The sequence below is a fragment of the Cynocephalus volans genome, chromosome 1 (genome assembly GCF_027409185.1).
Source record: "Cynocephalus volans isolate mCynVol1 chromosome 1, mCynVol1.pri, whole genome shotgun sequence".
NCBI classification, from domain to species: domain Eukaryota; kingdom Metazoa; phylum Chordata; class Mammalia; order Dermoptera; family Cynocephalidae; genus Cynocephalus; species Cynocephalus volans.
Window position 1 is genome coordinate 113965562 of NC_084460.1, and position 19785 is coordinate 113985346.

Consider the following 19785-nt stretch of genomic DNA (forward strand, 5'->3'; position numbering starts at 1 on the left):
CAAGAATAATAGTTCACTAAAAAATTTTAATAAGGGCCAGCCCCGTGGCGCACTCGGGCGAGTGCAGCACTTGGGAGCGCAGCGGCGCACCTGCCATGGGCTCGGATCCTGTATAAGAATGGCTGGTGCACTCACTGGCTGAGTGCAGTGCGGATGACACCACCCCAAGGGTTGCGATCCCCTTACCGGTCACAAAAAGACAAAAAAAAAAAAAAAGTAGTAAGAGGAGAATTAGTAGTTCAACTTCATTAGTGATCTTATTTGCAGAACCACAAATAAAATCTATATTTTTGCACATGCTCATTTTAAGAATATTTTCAATCATTTATCAATAAACTCTCAAATATTGTAAATCTTCACTCAACGTCCTGATTACCCTATCTCTGGGTTCCTGTTCTTTAAATAGAGAGCTATGGTTCCCTTACCCTTTTTGCTAGTCTTTGTTTTCACCTTTATCCCAATAACTCTTTTCTCATCTCTATAATCTTTCCATTAAAAAATCTCATATCCTTCAAATTTTCTGCTTTTATTTTACCCTGGGCCTGTTTGTACCAAATCCAAGTCCACAGAGCAGACTGAAATGTTCTGTGAACTAGGAATCAGGAGACTTGAATTCTTTACTTGATCTACCACCACCTTACAGTGTAACCTTAGACAAGGCATTCTGTCTGGACCTTTAGTTTTCCCATTTGTAAACAGAATGTGTATTGGAGTTGGTGATCTCCATGGGCCCACTGAGCCAGACACTCTGATACTGACATTCTCTCAACTTGCACAAATCCTTTGCCAATGAGCTGTTGCATAATTCAGACACTAGAGGGGGCTTCTTGAAGACTTTTCTAATATACCCAGATTTAAGTAAGGAATGGATGTCTCTTGATGACAAAACCCATTCTGATTAAGTAATGTGATTTCACTTTTTACTACAAAATAAATGTAAAAGAAATATATGTTGCAGCAATCACAGTAACTTGTATTATGATGGCTTTCTAGCATGAGGCTAATTTAATTAGCTTTAAATACTAACCAGGTATAGAATTTTTTATCCTTTATCATTAAATTTATTGAAATATGGGGAATCACTTTTAGAAACCAATGTAAAAGAAGTACAATTACGAAAGTAGGTCTGAAAGTCATTATTCTCAACTGAGGTAATTGCTTGATGATATTTTAAAAGGAAAGTTATGATGGCTGTGTGTACTGTTCGAAGAGCATGCTTTAGAAAGTAAACAAACGTGATCTGATAAAGACCCTTTTAATGATAAAATTATTATAAATTAATTTTTCAAATTCCAAGAAAGTCAGGTTTGGGAAGTTTGAGAAGAACAAATAAAGATCTTTCCGACATCCTAAGAATAGTGCAGGTTAGGATGAGAAGTTAATTTGCATATTCAGTATTAATATTTTAATATTATGAAACAGTCCAACATATTTTTAGATCAAGAAGAGTCAAAATTAATTTGATTCTTTACTTCTTCTCAACTATTTGCTTATTCTTTTAAAATCTCTCAAATACTATCTTTGATATTCTTATAGTTCTTCATTTCTCTAGGTGTCAGAATTTTCTTCTTTCAAAAGCTTAAAACCCTACAAAGCTTTTCAATCTGAGATTTTAAGGTTTCAATTATGAGGGATTCTCAGTTATTATCTTCATTCTTTGCCTGTTTTATATTTTTTTCCTTCATTTCTGATATTTCTATTATGGAGAGTTAGCGAGTCTCTTTCTAACCTTCATTTCATTATTAGGCTATATCCATTCTGTTAATCACCCAGTCGTTCAGTTTTGAAAATTACTTCAGCCATATATTTTTGACAGCCAATATATCTAACTGATCCTTGCTTGTTTTCCAACATCTTCCCTTATATTTATGAGAATTTTTATATTCATGTTTTAAATATTTGTTTTCTCTGTTCGATTAGCTCTACAGTCCCTAGTATTAGATATTCCATTTGTTATTTCCCAGAATGTTCACACTTCTCAGAAGGATTCCTGTGTATTCCTCTTCATTCACCCAAGTCTAATAGCTTCCTTTTGAGACTATAAGATTTCAAGGTTGGGATAGGTATAGTTTTGATCCATTTACTTAGTGTCACCCTATATTTGTTCTCTTTCTCTGTCTTTTCTGACCTGTAAAAGTTTTGATATGAGAACATAAGCCAGAGCCCCACATTTGGATAATGCTTGTATAAAGATGACAAGCCAACTGACTTAACTGATAATATTTTATTTACTCTTCAGGTAAGGAAATTATGCTAACATTTATTGTTTTATTTTTCCCTTTCTCTTGTTCTGACTCTCAAAATGCTTTTCCTGTAGTTCAGAACTTTATTTTTTTTTCTGAAATTCATATATCCCCTATATTACTGGGTATTAGTAAAACAGATAATTAATCTTTAATGGAGTTATTGATGAATACAAAAACAATCAAAATTTTGACGGAACAATGCTACACGCATTTTGATTACTCAATTTAACTAATTATATAATGTCTGTGTGAGAAATTATAGGCTGAATGAAAGAATACTAAAAGCAAATTGAGAAGATCTGGATCTGGTTTTATTCATAGTTTCCCCTCGGTTAAGTACCAAGATCTTTGGACTTCAGTTTTTAAATTCATAAAATATGAATAATAATTCATTTTTTCTCCCCTGAATTTACATGCATACAAAAAGAATATGCCAATGAAGAAAGTGTGTGTGTATGTTAATTTGCATCTTTACCTGATAATCCCCAATGCAGGGCGTCTCTGGTAAAATATGATGGAGGCATGTACTTAGGCCTGGATATGTAAGTGAGATGTCTATTCCTTTGCACCTAGAATGCCTAGTTTTGTGGAGCAAATTCCAATTCTATTTACTCATCTAGTTCCATAAACATGTACAGCTGTTCTACCTTGACTTGTAGCACAGATGAAACAGACAGAATGCACAGCAAGGGTTGACCCCAACAGCTGTGTGACTAGGTACCTTACCCACAGGAGCAGGAAGCACAATGGAGATTGCCACACCTGAATTCAAGAAATAAAAGAGAAAGCAGGGCATTTTTCTGCTTCTTACAGAAATGAAGCAAAACCTGAGCTGGTAGATTCATGCTCAAAATAGTCAAATGATCAACCCTTGTTACTATGGGCAGACACCAGCCGGGGAGTGAAGACAGAAGAGTAGCAGGCAGAAATTTCCTCCTCTGTGAGCTATGGAAGATATGTGAAGAGAAGAGCACTTTTTTTTTTCCTTTTACAAGAGTGACAATTAAATAAAAATGTTAAAATTGTTCAGCAAACTATTAATTGAAAAATTTATTGATATCTGTATTAAGGAGGCATTTATTTGTTTAAACCACTTCCTGCTGCAAAATTTTCAAAGTTGCTTTGTATAAGATGCTTATCACTCCTGTTGGAGCATGGTAGGCACTTAATACATGGTTTCTTATTACAGTTTTTACCAGACTTAATGTTCTGACAGCTCCATACAATCATTTCAATAGAAAAAAGAAATGTATAACTGATAGAACTTCCTGAAATATTGAAATCTTTATTAAGATTGCTAATCATAATACTAACGGGGACCCCTGTTTGGAAATCATAGGTTTAAAATTAAATTTCCTGTAATATCTTTACTATCAATACGGTTTTCAATCGCTTTACTTAGCTTCATTAATGGCATTTTGCTCATGATTCCCTTTTTCTCAAAATACTCTGTTTTCTTCTCTTACCGTGATATCACACACCACTTTCCTCCTCATTCTCTATCTGTGACTTTAGAGTCTCTATTGCCAACTCCTCCTCTAGCATACCATTGGAACTGCTCAAGATTCTTTTCTTGTTCCTTTTCTTATTCTACAAATTTTTCCTGAACAAACTGATCTACCACCATGGTGTCAGTGACTTTCTATACCTTGAAGACTTAAAAATTTATATATTTTGCCTAAACTTTTCTCTTGATCTCAAGAGAAGGTCTTCATATTCATGCATTTTTATTATCTTCTGGAAATCTCATGGGCAGCACAGGCACAACTTGTCCAAAACGGCCTCAGTCTTGGCCATCATTCTCAGTCTTCTTCATATCTGTAAGTGGTGATACCACATATCCTGCCACTCAGCCAGAATCAACCATGGAAGTCGTACTTGACTCCTCTCTCACCTTTACCTTCTACAGTCAGTAAGGCATAAAGTCTCAATCCTCAAAACTTTCTTGATCCTCCAATTATTTCCATTCTACTACCATAGTCCAAGTTTCCAGTGTTTTTTGTCTTGGACAATTATGATAGGAAACATCATTCTAAAACATTGTTGAACTCAGAGAGTAGTAAATAATCTCTAGTAATTTACTGATTCTTCAGTAATGTTAAAAATCAATAATATAAGCCAAAACCAATATAAGTGAAAAAATTAAAAATTCATGTCTAAATTTCTAAATATTAATGGGTTAAAAAAATTACAATGAGTTATAAAATTATAAAATGTTTAGAAATATAGAAAAATAAAGATATTCATATCAAAATTTGTGAGAAATAAAGATTTAGAAGGTAATTTATAAATTTTAATTAAAATGCTAGGAAACAAGAAAAATCAAATATTAACTAATTAATTTTTAATTCGAGAAAGAGGAAGTACAGAATAAAAAAATAGAAAAAAGAAGTCATAATGGAAGAATAGGAATAATTGCAATAAAGAACTAAAAAATTGAGTTAATCAACAAACTCATTTAATTAGTTTTCTAAGAAACTAACCAAAGAGACATACATATAGTTCCCCAAATATGAGAAATAAGAAGGTTGAGATATTAGAAATAGGAAGAGAGCCATAGTGTTAGAAGGAGCCAATTTTTTAAGAAGTCATAAAATGCTATGAATCTAGTAATGCAAATAATTTTGGAAACAGAAGAAATGATCAATCTTTTAGAAATATTAATTAACAAAATAACTCAAGAGAAAATAGTAAAACAAAATGTTATGATAACTTTTGAAAAACTTAAATTATAGTTAAAATTCTCCCTCCAAAATATACACTGGGCTCAAATGGTTTTATAAGTGAATTTCAAAAAACTGATTATCACATTTTTTTACTAATGGCACAGAAGAGAAAACATGCTCCAATTCATTTTATGAAGCTACTATAACCTTCATATTAAAATCTGGTCCAGAACAGTATAAGAAAGGAGAATTATTGGCCAGTCTTTCTTTTAAGTTTAGTTGCAAACTACTACATAGTAAGTTAGAAAATGTTGCCTGTATTTATTTGCTATTGCCTCCATATTGTTTGAGCAATTTGGCTCCCATCATTACCAGGCTTTAGAAATGGATTTTTTAAGGATGCCCGAGCTGTTTGATTTTACTTAGATTTCTAGCCATTTTCTTTATACTTGACCTCTCAGGTCCACAAGATGTTTTTACCTTTTCTTGCTGTTTAGAATTTTATTGTCTCATGGATTCTGTCTGACTCTTTTCTTAACACTCTTTCTATGTTCTCATTCTTGACTTCTTTTCTTTCAGCCCCTTTATTCTGGGAGTTAAACATTTAGGACTTGTCCTATTGCTCTTCTTGGTTTGTATCCACTGCCTTGAAGAGCACACCCATTCCCATGTGTCCAGTAATCCTCATTACATTGGTAATTCCTGAAATGTATGGTTTCCCTCTTATCATCAGAGCTCTAGTCATGTGAGATATTTAGTCCTATTGTGCATATCACTCTTTGAATTTAATTTGACTAACCCTAAACTCAGCATTTTCCCTGTCAAAAAACTGACTTCTTATCTCCTTGTCTTCAAATCACTTTTGCCACTGTCACATTTTTTGCTACCGAGACTTGCCAATTTATCATTATCAACTTGAATTTCTCCCTCTTTCATTAGCTGTAACCACCTAGTTCGGTCTTTAATATACCTCACATTTGTCTTTTTCTATACAGTCCCATTTGTGCTGCCTTGGCCAAGTCCTCATCATTAATCTGGAACACAGAATCTTCAATAAGCCTTTTTTTTCCCCCTCCAATCTGTGCTATTCGCCGTTGCTCAGTTCTTTGTTAATGTTAGATCGCTATTATCTGTTCTTCACTGTTTCACTATTTCTTATTACAACAGAGCTACATGATTTTAAGATTCCTCAAAATCAACATGTAATATCTAATCAACATTATTTCCCATTTCCAGTCTGCATATCTTCATGTTCTGTAAGTATTATACTACTTGTAAATTATACCTCATTATAAGTTAATCACATTAGAAGCTAAAATAAAGACCTCCTACTATGGAATTGTTATTAACACCCTTTGCCTGAAGTCAAGATTATATATTAAGTTGAATCATGCTTTATTTTATTTATAATACATGAAAGTTGAAAATTTGGAGAGATTAAACTCAAGAAAAAGATTTAATAGTTTATGGGCATTTTTATAAGATCATTTTATTTCTTGGTTTAAAAAAAGGTGTTACTTGATTAATGACAATTAAGTTGTAAAAAATTATGTTTTTAGGATGGCAACTTGTCTCTGAAAGCAAACATTTGGCTCTGACTATTAAGTGGTTTGTTCCATAGAGGATAGGGAAGATGCTTGACATGTCATTATAGTAAAGGGAGTTATTAAGAAAATTGCCTGTAACTTGCACCAATCTGTGGTTTCTGCATTTTCCCTTTGGCTTATGTTTTCTAATTCTCTGGTCCCAAACCACATCAGTTGCTTCTTAACTCACTTTAAGCCACATATCATCATGACAATGTCTGCTTTTCAAGACCCCTGAGTCCCCTGCCAACCTCAATGGTTATTTAATATAATAGCAGAGATTATGTGATTGACAATGAAATTAGATCTCAAACTGATACTTAACCTATAAGGAACAGTGACCTATGCTTGGTGGATACTTAAATCTTGAGTTGTTCTGCCGCTATCTATTCTTTACATGGTACAAAATTCTGAGATTACTTCACAAGAGAATTTCCTCTGAGTTAAAACAACAATAGCAACAAAATCATGATATTCTAAGATTAATAAGTGTTTTCTCTTTTACAATTGTTTTTGACAGAAATTCTTTAATCTTATTCTTTTATTTACATTTTTATTTTCTTGCATGTTTATATCCATATTTTTGGCCTCATGAATGTTGTGCACAAAAACATAATTTTTTTTACACAATTGCATTTTGTCATTCCTAATTTTATAGCAATTTTTATTTTAAGAATCTACATTAAGAATGTCTATTTTTGCTTAATTAATATTTTTTCATCCCAACTTTAATAGTTACATCAATTTATATTAATTTTAAGTAGACAGTTTATAATATTTGTTATAGACAACATATCAGGTTTTTTTTCAAGTTTATAAATTTAATTCCCATAATCTTGAAAGCTTTAAAACAAAAAATGACATTGTCAGATTCTGGCTACTAAAATTAATTATTATATATCCTTTTAGTATTTTTACCCATTTAAGCAAAGTTATATTGATGAATTTATCAAAGCATCTGTATAAATAATTTGGTTCAAAGTAGAGTACTTCATCAGTGCTTTTTATTTAAATAAAATAAGCATGTTAATAAAAATGCATTTTTTTTACATCTGGGCTTTTTTTTTTTTTTTTAGTCAATGGGAATAAAAGAAATTCAAAGTTCTCATTGCCCTAGAACTTTTCACAAAACATTGTTTGATAGCCCTTTCGCATAAAGAAAACCATACACTCAAACAAGTCATATGCTCAAAGAGGAGATTGCAAATTTAATTTTACATGTAACACTCTTACCTTGAGATGAGATTTCTTAGCCAGCATCGTACACTGCTGTTTCTAACATTAATTTCTTATTGCCTGGTAACCTCACTACTACCTAAAAATGTGTTCCACTGGCTCATAAACAATTATATCATCAATCCTCTCTGTGTGTAACAAGAGACCTTAACCACAGAACTGGGAAATAAAAGGAAGAATTATGCCAGAAGTAACAACGGTGCCAGAAACCTGCTTTGCAGTGATTGGCTAAATGGAGCCAACCAGTTGAGTTTCATTCAGCAGACTTGTTGAGTTAACCTACAAGCATTTTTTTTTTTTTTTTCATTTTCTCTATTTTTTCTTTTCTGGGGTCTCCTTTGATTTCATGCTGGCTTTTTAAATTGAGGATAAACTTAATTCACTTAACAATGCCACAGCTGGAATTAAGTATGCCTCTTCTCCTAACGCTGAGGGGAGGGGCCGGTGCTGGTTGGTGTTGTCTCACCGGATGCCCAACACCCTTGAGGGCTGTTGCTGAATCAGTGGAGCCTCTAGCGACAGGCAAGAAGTTAACTAATTATGAACATATGGTTTGGCAGACACCTTGTTAGCTCGCTGCTGCGTAGGTGTTTGGAAGGAGGTGAAGGGGAAAGTTTGAGGTAGAAGGTGTGGTTAAAAGTCCCACTGATAAGCCTGGGGGAGATTTGATTGCTCCTAATCTATTCTTTTTGTCAGGAATCAGCATGCTTCTGGCAGCAACAGCTTGGTAATAACAGATTTGTGGCCAGTAAGCTCTTGTGGTGATAGCCGGCACACGACCAGACCAGTCAACTGGCTCTTTACAAGGCCCCCATTTAATTGGCCACAGTGGTGGGAACAGAAATGAGATGTTAGGTCAAGGTACAACACATGGCCTACCTGAAATGGCACACAATGATCTGAGGCACAGATGTCACCCTTTATTGGTGTGATTGCCATCAGAGGAATAAGAGAAGCTTTGAGAAAAGGCTGCAGAAAGCCTTTAGTAAGAGTCACAGAAGTACACCATTTCTGCTTAGATTACCTACAGAAAAATACAGGTGTATAAAAAATTGGCAGGAGACATAATAGACTGGATTGTGACTTGATCTGATGTAGAATAAAGCAGATATTTTATTTTATAGAAAGGAAGATTTCTTGGAAAATCAATAGTAGACAATTTGAAACATTCTGTGAATTTTACATATGTCAGATAAATTGGAAAAATCACACACACTCCTGGTATTCAACTACATAGCTGTACCAAATAGATATTTTTCCATCATCTGTAAATTTGGTTATAGTATTTGTACTTTGAACCTAAATGTTCAAAGTGTTGTAGTCTGTGTATCGTAAGGGCTTTCACTCAAAACCAGCCACAATCAACGGGGATATCTTTGGTTTCTGCTTATTGATTCTTACGCCTATTGTCTAAATTTTGTTAAATTAATCTAAAACTCTAAATTTTCTCAATATCAAAAAAATTTTTCAGATATCTATGGAAGATTAATTTACCTACCAGGAAACATTTGCTCTTGAAAGATTTGCTAAGTAGTTTTCAGTCTTTGTCCTTTACTTATGGATTTACTTATGTTAATTACTCAGGGTAGTATAGACAGTGGAGATGTTTTATACCTCATTAAAAATAGTATTGGTAGTTATATAAAAGTAATTATGCAGCCTCCCTTACTAGGTGATCATTAACAACTTCACAATGTTTATTAGTGAACTTCCAGATGGAAAGAAAGAATATTATTCCAGATGTGATGCAGTAAACTCTCCTCTATGCTCTGCCATTGCACAGAATACACATTAACAGTGTTGTGTATGAATAAATACATATGCGTCAATTTGATTATTGTTCATTTGTTTTTCTGGAAATGGTTTGAGCAGATTTTCTTTTTAAAGCAGCTACAATTCATTTAAATTATATCTTAAATTGTATGTCTTGCTGAATATACAGCCAGAGGAATCTTGGAATAAGACCAGCAGTGGGACAGGGTAGAGCATGGAATCTATAGCCAGACAGTTTTAGGCCAGACTCTAACACTTAGCAGCAATGTGACCTTGGGCAGATTGCTAACTTCTTGATGTCTCTGTGTCCTCATCCATAAATAGCACCTTACTTCTGTGACCTATCACAGGGGATTAGTGTAAAGATAAATTGAGTTAATGAACACAAAAACTTTATCATCAGGACTGGCACCATTTACATGTTAAATATATGTTTCCTGAAAATGAGACAAAGAGATACATATGTTATTCTCATGCAATTCTAATTGTCTTTAGGTTTTCTGACACTTCAGGGTAAATTTCACAGAAGTGGTGAATCCCAAATAAGAAAGTCCATAGGTAAAGAAACCATGCACAGCCAAAAAGTTCAATAGGATCTGCTTGGTGAAGAGAAGGTTGCTCTGACCACGATACCTGTCTGCCCCACAGTGAGAGACGACAGTCACAGGAGGGAACTCACACATCAGGACTTTCTCTCCTTAGAGCTTCTAGTTTTTGAAAACTTTCTGCAGTGTGACTAAAATACAGCATGGTTTTCTATTGGAGACTACCTGTGTTACAGGTCTGATTAGCTGACTGCTGCAGCTTGATCATGGTACCCTGCACACAGTGGATGTTATATATTTGTTTATAAAAAGAACCCTATTTTCTAGGCCCTTCATTTCAGCTGGTGGGAATTTATTGAGCAGATCAATAATAGGAATAAAACTAAAAGATTCGTAATTCATTAGTATTGAACTACCACTAAATCCACGTAGTTTTTGTTTGTTTCATTTTGTTATGAATTATGAGATAAGATTGCCTGCAATGCATTATTTTAATTCCCAGAAACATAATTTGGTTCTTTTCTTATTTGAATAAACAGCTATCATTTATCTGTCCCCTGGTAGTTTGCTTCCTTGCTAGATCATTTGGATTTAGCCATCTCAATTAGGACATTTTATTATACAGGAGAAAAATATCTATTTGATATTGTATAAAGATAAAATTTTCTGTCAATGTTAAGAATACATATGTGTTTTCCATAGAATCATGTTTAACACTTGGATTGTATATTTCGAAGGTAACGAGTTAAAAGAATACTTTTTCTTGAATGTTGGCTAATGCATTTTTATTCATTTAAAGCACTTATCTTTTATTTGTCACCTTAGAGATAGGAACAGCTCATAGCATTACGATTTTAGCATTTTTCTTTTTTCCAAAAACAATGAATTTTAGAACCAAAGAATTTTGTACCAGACCATGTTTAGATCATCTAAGTCAGCATCGTATTTTTATTTATTTTGTTTTTGCAGAAAAGAACCAGGCTGATGAGGGTGGTATGATTTGTCCAAGTTCACCCAATTGACACTAAAACCCAAAATGTGTGTCTTTAACATATTTCTTGTATGGAAAGTTCCATTTGCATATTTATGTTTTAGAAGAATTGGATAGAAATATCCAATATTGTGAAAATTTAAAAAAAAAATCAAGTTGTTATTACTGCAATGTTATCTACAAATAAGAGAGCTTAACCTTGCCCAGGGAATGTTTTGTGACTTTAAGGCTTAGCATACAGAACTATTCTTCTTCCTTCATTTATCAGTGGTTTTAGAATTTCAAGAACTCGGGGTTAGTAGGATTATTATTAAACAGAACTAGGACTCTCATATTTTCTAGTGCATTTAAACAAATGAAGTCTTTCTCAGTACAACTTTACCAAAATTCACAGAAATAATTATCTATATAAAAGTAGATGATGCACATCATGTTTCCCTTAAATGTTTTCTAAATCAAGAATTATCTAGGCTAGCCATGGTCTTAAACCTCATTTTGAGGGAGCTCTGGGATTTCCATAGTGAAACCTTAAAGATGCAGTGAGGAACAAGGACGTGATTGAGCAGCCAAAGTGCTGAGCTCCCTCTGCCACACCAAAAAGGGCAGTGTGGTGGTTTTAAAATCTGTCCACAACTTCTCTGACACTCCCACCTTCAAGAGGTGAAGTTTATTGTCTCTCCCCTGGAATATTGGCTGGACTTAGTGATTCACTTGAAACAAGCAGAATATGCTAAAAGTGATTGCCCGGGTCACTTCTATAACTAGGTCATGAAAAAAACATTGTGGTTTTTGCCTTGCTATCTCTCTGGGATCACTTGCCATGTCCTGAGGACACTTAGGCAACCTTATGGAGATATCCGTGTGATGAGGAACTGAGGTCTTCTGCTAGCAGCCACGTGGAAGCAGATCCTCCAGCCCCAGTCAAGTCTTCAGTGGACTGAAGCTCTGGCCCATAGTATTAACCCAAGTAGGCTCCTAAGTACCATAGTTCCATTGATCGTTAATAAGTATTTTATGATAAAAATGGCTCAGTGGTCAAATGAGTATGGGAAAATCCGAATTAAACAAAGGTAGAAATCCTTCTTAATTGCTAGATTTTTGAAAGTCTTTGATGTAATGTGTGCATTGTGGTTCTGGGGGTTTTAGAACTAAGAGCAGATAAAAGGAAATTTACTGCTTTCATTTGAACCTAAATCTGTTTGCTTAGTAGACTGCTTTTCAATTCAAGTCTAAAATTTGTAGACTTGTTTAGTAGGAAAGAGCTCTTCATCATTAATTATGTGGGAAGACATTATCCCAATGTTTAAATTTTAGATAGAGCCAGGTGAGTCTTCCAATATAATAATATGTATATATATATATGCTCATTGCAAGATAGATATTCTAATAATACATATTGGATTTTTTTTATGCTATCCACTCTCCTAATTGCATCTTAATAACAAAACCTATTTTACAGATGAAAAAATTGTTTCGGAAAGGTGATTAGCTGCTCACGGCAGAAGATTGTCAAAATAGCCCAGTGGGAAATCCAGTGCTCTTTCCATTGTGCTGTGCTGCCTTAAATATGATCCTGGCATATCTAACTCACCTCTATCTGGATTTCTCAACTTCTCTACCCACTCTAGTTACCTGTAGCCTTTCACATACCCATCTCTGTATCTCATCTCTTGCTCTTCCTTCCTCCTTCCTCAATGATTATCAATAATGTCCTATCCTCTAAGAATATTTTTCTAACCAATATTTACTGACAATTTATTGTATTTTAAGCACTGTACTCATTATAATTGCCATTTTACTTATGAAGAAACTAAAAGGTAAGTAATTTCTTCAAGATCACACAAATTTTGATGTTATTAGGGTTAGAACTTAGACCCGATTCTAGTGCCCAAGATCCTCACCACTATGCATGTTTTCATGACCAACTTACCTCAAAGTGTTTGCTCCTGCATATGAATTAATGTAGCTCTTATGTATTTTCTGTGCAGTTTGCAGGGCCATAGCATACAGGGATACATTTCATTTGAAAATGTCATATATATGTCACTTTCTAAGTAGGTTATGGATGAATTAAAGAGTAGAAATCGTGTCTGGAAATACCATGCCTGGCAAATATTAAGTTGGTGTTGTGATGTGGCGGTAGTAGGAAATTTTAAACAAAAAAGACAAAGAAACTCTTTTGATATTTACTAAAGTTTCAATTAAACATCATTGACAATTATGCTCATGAAAAAGTGAAACCCTGATTCCTTTGTAAGGTGTTCGTGAAATAGCTCTAATTTCTTTTTCAAACTGCAGCTTTTATTTCCATCATTGACAGGCCTTAGCAATTTTCTATCCATCCTCCATTTTCTCAAAACCTAACCATGCTCTCCTTTTCTTTGCCTTTGCATATATTTTTTTGCTTCCCCGCCTGGAAATCTACTCATTCTTCAAAACCTTGGTCTATTTTTCTCCTCTTGGCTAGAGAGCAATCATTACTTCCTCTCTGGGGAGGGATCTTGTTGCCTTAGTCAAAGGATCGTTAGATGGGTCTATCAGGGCTGGGACATTCTTTTAGGGAGCTGTGTATCTGTACTCAGTCTGAAGAAGTGCATGTTGGCTTACAGATTTCTCAGTACCTACTCAGTAAAGAGCAGTGACAGAGAAACAGTATAAAGCCCCACACTCTAGAACCAGACCATTCAGGTCAAAGTCTAGCTCTGAATCCTTAGGCACACTTTTTAGCTTTTCTCTATATCAGTTCCCGCATATGTGACATAAGAATGATAATGTCATCTAAGACATAAGTTTGTTCTGAGAATTAAGGAGTTATTAAGGAGGTAATTGAGGAGTTAATTCACATAAGATGCTCAGATTAATTCCTAGTTCACAGTATGCACTCAGTACACATTACGGTTTTAGTTTGAATTCATGGCTACTGGGATAAAAATAATTTTTATCCCAATTTTTTATTCCTTTTGCTGTTTTTTCTGAATTTCTAAGGAAGACAGTACACGGAAAGTGGCTTTTTGAAAAAGTGCATACACACACACACATCTGTGTGTACATATGTATGTATGTGTGTGTGTATTTATATATATATACACACACACACACACATACACACACACTTCAAAGAGTTCATGGAAAAATAGAATTAAAAGATAATACCAATCTTTCTGTGAACTTTGTGAAGTACCCTCATATATGTGTGTGGGTATAAATGTAAATATACATATTTATATTTCCAAAGTAGTGATTGTGTACAGTGAATGTGCTCCCTCCTGCTTTGGGAGCTCTGTACCCATTTTCCTTTAGCCAGTGATTAATGAGTAAATGCAGGTTTCTAATTTTATAGCTTGAGTTCTTTCACTATTCCCATGCCTTCTGTATCTTCCATTCCTGTTGGCCGTCTTTGTTAAATTAGGGTGAGTACTCTATTTGGATCCAGTCAGTATCAGAATTTTTGAAGAAGAAACAGATTGCTTTGTCTTTACTTTGGTTGCGGTAATATTTTAACTTCTAAGCCTTCTTCAGGCTTTTAACTTTTAGCCAATGGAACCACTATACCTAATTGTTTCTCTTGCTTCATTATTTCTATTTCCAGAGAAACAATATTCAGAGGCAGTACAGTGAAGGTAAATAACAGTTCTTCTTATCTGAGATTATGGGATCTCTGAGGAAATGGGCTCTATCTTGTTCATCTCATGATCACCCATGACTAATACAGCATCCAGCATCATATGGCTCTTTAATTCATGTTGCACAAAAGAACTTTCCCACACCTGTGTTTTAACATATATCTAACATGTAAGAGAGCCTCTGTGCTAGAATGTCTGCTGTCAGCTCAGCATCTTTGCAATCCTGATTAAATCACTCTGCTACTGTCTATACCAACTTTATCACATCATCTCCAAGGTGACAAAGCTAGCTGGAGGTTATTTCTAGCTGTCATTCAAAACCTGGAATTTATTGAGGCATGTTCTTTTATTTATTCCAAACTTAACTGGAAAGAGAAGGCCCATGGCTGCCACTATACGTCTCTGTTAGTTCTACATGGGTGCTGGTACAGCTGATTTGGATAAATAACCAGCCAGGTGAAAAAAATATGGAGTCCAAATGGTACAGAAAGAGAGATGCTTTTAGTAACCAGTGGGTTTCTTGGGTATAAGATTACATAACAGTGAGTACTGATAGATACAGAGCACAACTGTAGGAAGCCCATATTCATAGAATTGGAAGCCTAAGCCAGCACCTACTATGTGTCATGTACTGTGCCATGTCTTGATCATTTCTTTAGTGAAGGAAAATAATTAAAAGGGAGCTAATGTAAAACATGTAGAGTCACTTAAAAACTCATATGGAAGGGAACACTGTGTAGAAAATTATCCCTTCCTGAGGAATTCAGGAAAGACTTCACAGAAGAAATGGAAGTTTAGTTGGGACCTGCAGTTAGATAGGAGTTTGCCAAACACAGAAGGGCAGATGGAATTTTAGGTGAAGGGAGGAAAACACAGATAGAGTGTAGATTTAACCACACCTTTCAGTTGGAAAAAAAGTTTACAAACACAAAATTTTATCTTAAAGGTAAACAATTATCTACTATTAGATAGTATTGCGAATAACTTTGTAATAAATTATTACCATTTATAGTGTTTATAATCCCAAGGCTGGGCCCACTGATTCCTTTCCCACCAAACAGGACATTGTCATTAGGGTGACTTGCATCCTGCTGTAAGCAGTATGTGTGATGTTTAAGGCACAAAGACATTGTTTAAAGAAGCCTTATAATTTTGAACAAAGTGGCCCAGCAGGGAGATTTTAACCTGCTTCCCTAACAGGCACGACAGCCTGTGTTTGTAAACAGAGCCTTATTGCACTAGTGAGAGCAGACACAGAACAGTGTCAGCTCATTAATTGGGTGTCAGCTCCCTGCCGTGAAGAAAGCTTAATGAGTCATCTCATCATAAAGAACTATGGCTCAAGGGAGAGGCAAATGGCTTAGAAAGAGGGGGAAAGATTTGTCCAGCAATAACTGCATTTATAGAAAAGCTTGAAGCCCACCTGTTGGGATAAAGAGAGAGCAGCATTTGGGAACTGATGGTTTCTCTGTATTCTGCTATTCAGAGGGAAACCTGAGTTTATGAGTTTATAAATGCAGCAATTGCCAGTATGTATATTCATGTTTATTGGGAGTATAATAAATTCAAATTATTCAAAACATATTTTTGTATAAAGTTTATGAAATTTTTATTTTCTATGCCCAATATATATTCTCCTATATTCCCAAGTAAAAGCTTCTGAAACAAAGTACATACTAATCAATGCTCCTATTGAGACTCAAATACATTCCTGATGCCTACAGCAAACATTATGAAAAGTTGTCATATTTATGCTGAACACGTTTTGTAGGTAGTCATCAGTTTTAAATGAATTAACAAAAATACAGCCTTAAGTCCAAATAAAAACTAAAACCTCCTTTCTGATTTCTCATTTTATAATCTATCTTACTATTCACATAAGAAGCCATTCTAGTTTTTCACATAATGCTCCAGGCTTACACTAGTTCTACTCTGGGCCATTGGTCTTATTAACTTGTAAGATCTTATATTGCTCATTGCTTTTTGGAAGGTTTGTCTCTGGGTATTGCATTCACTTTCTTTCTCTGACTTCCCTCTCTGTATCTCCCACAACCACGAAAACTGAACTAAGGTACTCCTCTTTAAATCTCCATAGCTCCTTGAAAACCTTACTGCAGTGAAATGAAAGCATTTGTTTTCTTCATTAAACAATATTTTTTTCTTCAAAGGCTAGACTAGTCTTTTTCAGGTTTATATTTTCAGAGCTTGCAAGTAAGGCAGCATTCAATTAACGTTTGGATAAGAGAACTACACATATCTCTATACATCTACTCTTTAAAAAAACAAACAAAAAAGATTTATTAATGTACGATTGAAATACAATAAACTGCACATGAAGTATACAAGTTGCTGAATTTTGGCATATGTATAAACCTACAAGACCATCACCCCAATCAAGATAGTGAACATATTCGTAACCCTCAAAAGTTTCTTCATTCTTTTTTGTAGTCTCACTCTTGCTGCTCCCTGCCCGTGCATTCCACAGGCAACTTGTCATGTCACTATAGACTAACTTGCATTTTATAGAATTTTATGGAATAATAGAGTATGTATTTTTTATTGACATGGCTTCTTTCTTCTATGTTGTTGTTTGTGTCATTTTTATTGCTAAGTAATTGTCCATTAAGTAATATTCCAAATGTATGTACTAAAATGTGTTTATAAATTCATCAGTTGATTCACGTGGGTACTTTTTTGCACTAATTTTTGTATGGAAATATGGGACAAGCAGAATGGCTAAGTCATAGAAGTGTATGTTTAATCTTTTAAAAGTTGCCACACTGATTTACAAAGTGGTTGTATCATTTTATATTCCCACAAGAAATATATTAGGCTCCAGTTACTAGTGCTATCAGTTGGTATGGCCAGTATTTAAAATTTTAGGTATTCTAATTGATATGTAATGGTATCTCATTGTGTTTTTAATTTTCATTTTCATTATGACTAATGGCGATGAATAGGTTTATAAGTGCTTATTTGCCAGTCATAGATCCTTTGATGAAGTGTCTATTCAAATTCATTGTCCATTTTTCAATTGAGTATTTGGTCTATCAATTTTTTTTCAATTTTTTATTGCAGTAAAATATATATAACATATAGATTGCCATTTTAAGAATTTTTAAACATACAATTCTGTGGAATTAATTCGCAATGCTCTGTAACCACTACCTCTATTTCCAAAACTTTTCATCATCCTAAACATAAACTCTGTACCCATTATGCAATGATTTCTCATTATTCCTTGCCTCCAGCTTCTGGTAACCTCTGCTCTACTTTGGTCTATGAAATTGTTTTTTCTTTTTAATTTGTTTTTCTTAATCGACCCATGACAATTGTATATATCTATGGAGTATGTGAGTACATTTTTACGGTGTGCAATGATCATATCAGGGTATTGAGCACATCCATCGCCTCAAACATTTGTTGCCTCTTTGTGTTGGAATCATTCAAAATCCTCTCAACTAGCTATGTGAAGAATTTGTTGTTGACTGTAGTCTGCCTCCTCACATATGGAAGCTAAAAACGTTGATCTCATAGAAGTAGAAAGTGGAATAGTGGTTACTAGAGACTAGTAAAGGGAGGTGGGAGGGGGTGATGGGGAGAGAATGGTCAATGGATACAAAATTGTAGAGAGATAAGTAGAATAAGATCTAGTTTCCTCAATTTTGAGTTTAGAGAATTCTTTGTATATTCAGGATATAAATCCTTTATCATATATGTGACTTGCGTATATTTTTTAACTGTCTATGGATTGTCTTTTCACTTTCTTAATATCCTTTAAAGAACAGAATTGTTAATTTTAAGGAAACCCAACTCATCACTTTTGTTTTATTTTATGGACAATGTCTTTGGTGCCGTAAACTGAGAAGACTAACCCCAGGTCACAAAGATTTTCTCCTCAGTTTTTTTCTAGAAATTTTATAATTTTAAGCTTTACATTTAGTTCAATGATCCATTTTGAGTTAATTGCTGTATGTGTTTTTAGGTATAGATTTAATTTCATTGTATTGCAATGGATATCCAATTGCTCTAAAGCCATTTTTAAGGATTATTCTTTCTCACTGAATAGGCTTTGCAATACTGTGAATCATCAATTTCCTATATATGTGTGGGCCTATTCCTGCTCTGTTCCATTGATCTATTTGTCTAATTTATGTCAACATTACATTATCTTGATTATTATATCTTTCTGATAAGTCTTGAAGTCTGGTAGTGTAAGTTCTCCACTTCATTTGTATTTTATAAAGTTGTTTTATCTATTCTAAGTCCTTTGCATTTCCAAATGAATTTTATAATAAAATCGTCAATTTCTATCCCCAAAAGCCTGCTGTGACTGTGTAGACTTTATGAGGAGAACTGATATCTTAAAAATATTCTGTCTCCCAATCTGTAATCTCAGTTTCTGTTTCCATTTATATAGGTCTCCTTTAATTATTTTCAGCAATTTTTTAAAATTTCAATGAAGAGATCTTACACATATTTTTTCACATTCATTTCTAAGCATTTCACATTTTTGATGGCATTGGAAATGACATTACTTTCTTAAAATTTTGATTTACAAATATTTGATACTCATATATAAGAATACAATAGATTTTAGTATTGATCTTATATTCTGCAACCTTGCTAAAGTAATTTATTAGTTTTTCCCCCCATATTTCACAGGATTCCCTGCATAGACAATCATATCATCTGTAAATAAAGAGAGTTTTAACTCTTTCTTTCTAAACTGGATGACCATTTATTTCTTTTTCTTGCCTAATTGCACTGGCTGGAATAACTAGTAAGATGCAGAACAGAAAAAGTTAGAGTAGGAATCCTTTCCTTGTTCCTCATTTTAGGTAAAACATTGTCTTTTACCATTAAGAAAGGTTTTAGCTACAGTTTTTAGAGATTCCCTTTGGCTGAGTTGAGAAAGTCCTCCTCTGTTCCCAGATTGCTGAGAGTTTTTAACAATAATGGATGTTGGATTTTATCAAATGTCTTGGCTGCATCTACTGAAATAATCATGTGGTTTTAATTTTTTTGTTGTTGTTTATTAAAATGGTAAATCACCCTGATTGATTTTCAAATGTTCAATTAAACTTGCATTACTGGGATAAATCCTACTTGATCACCC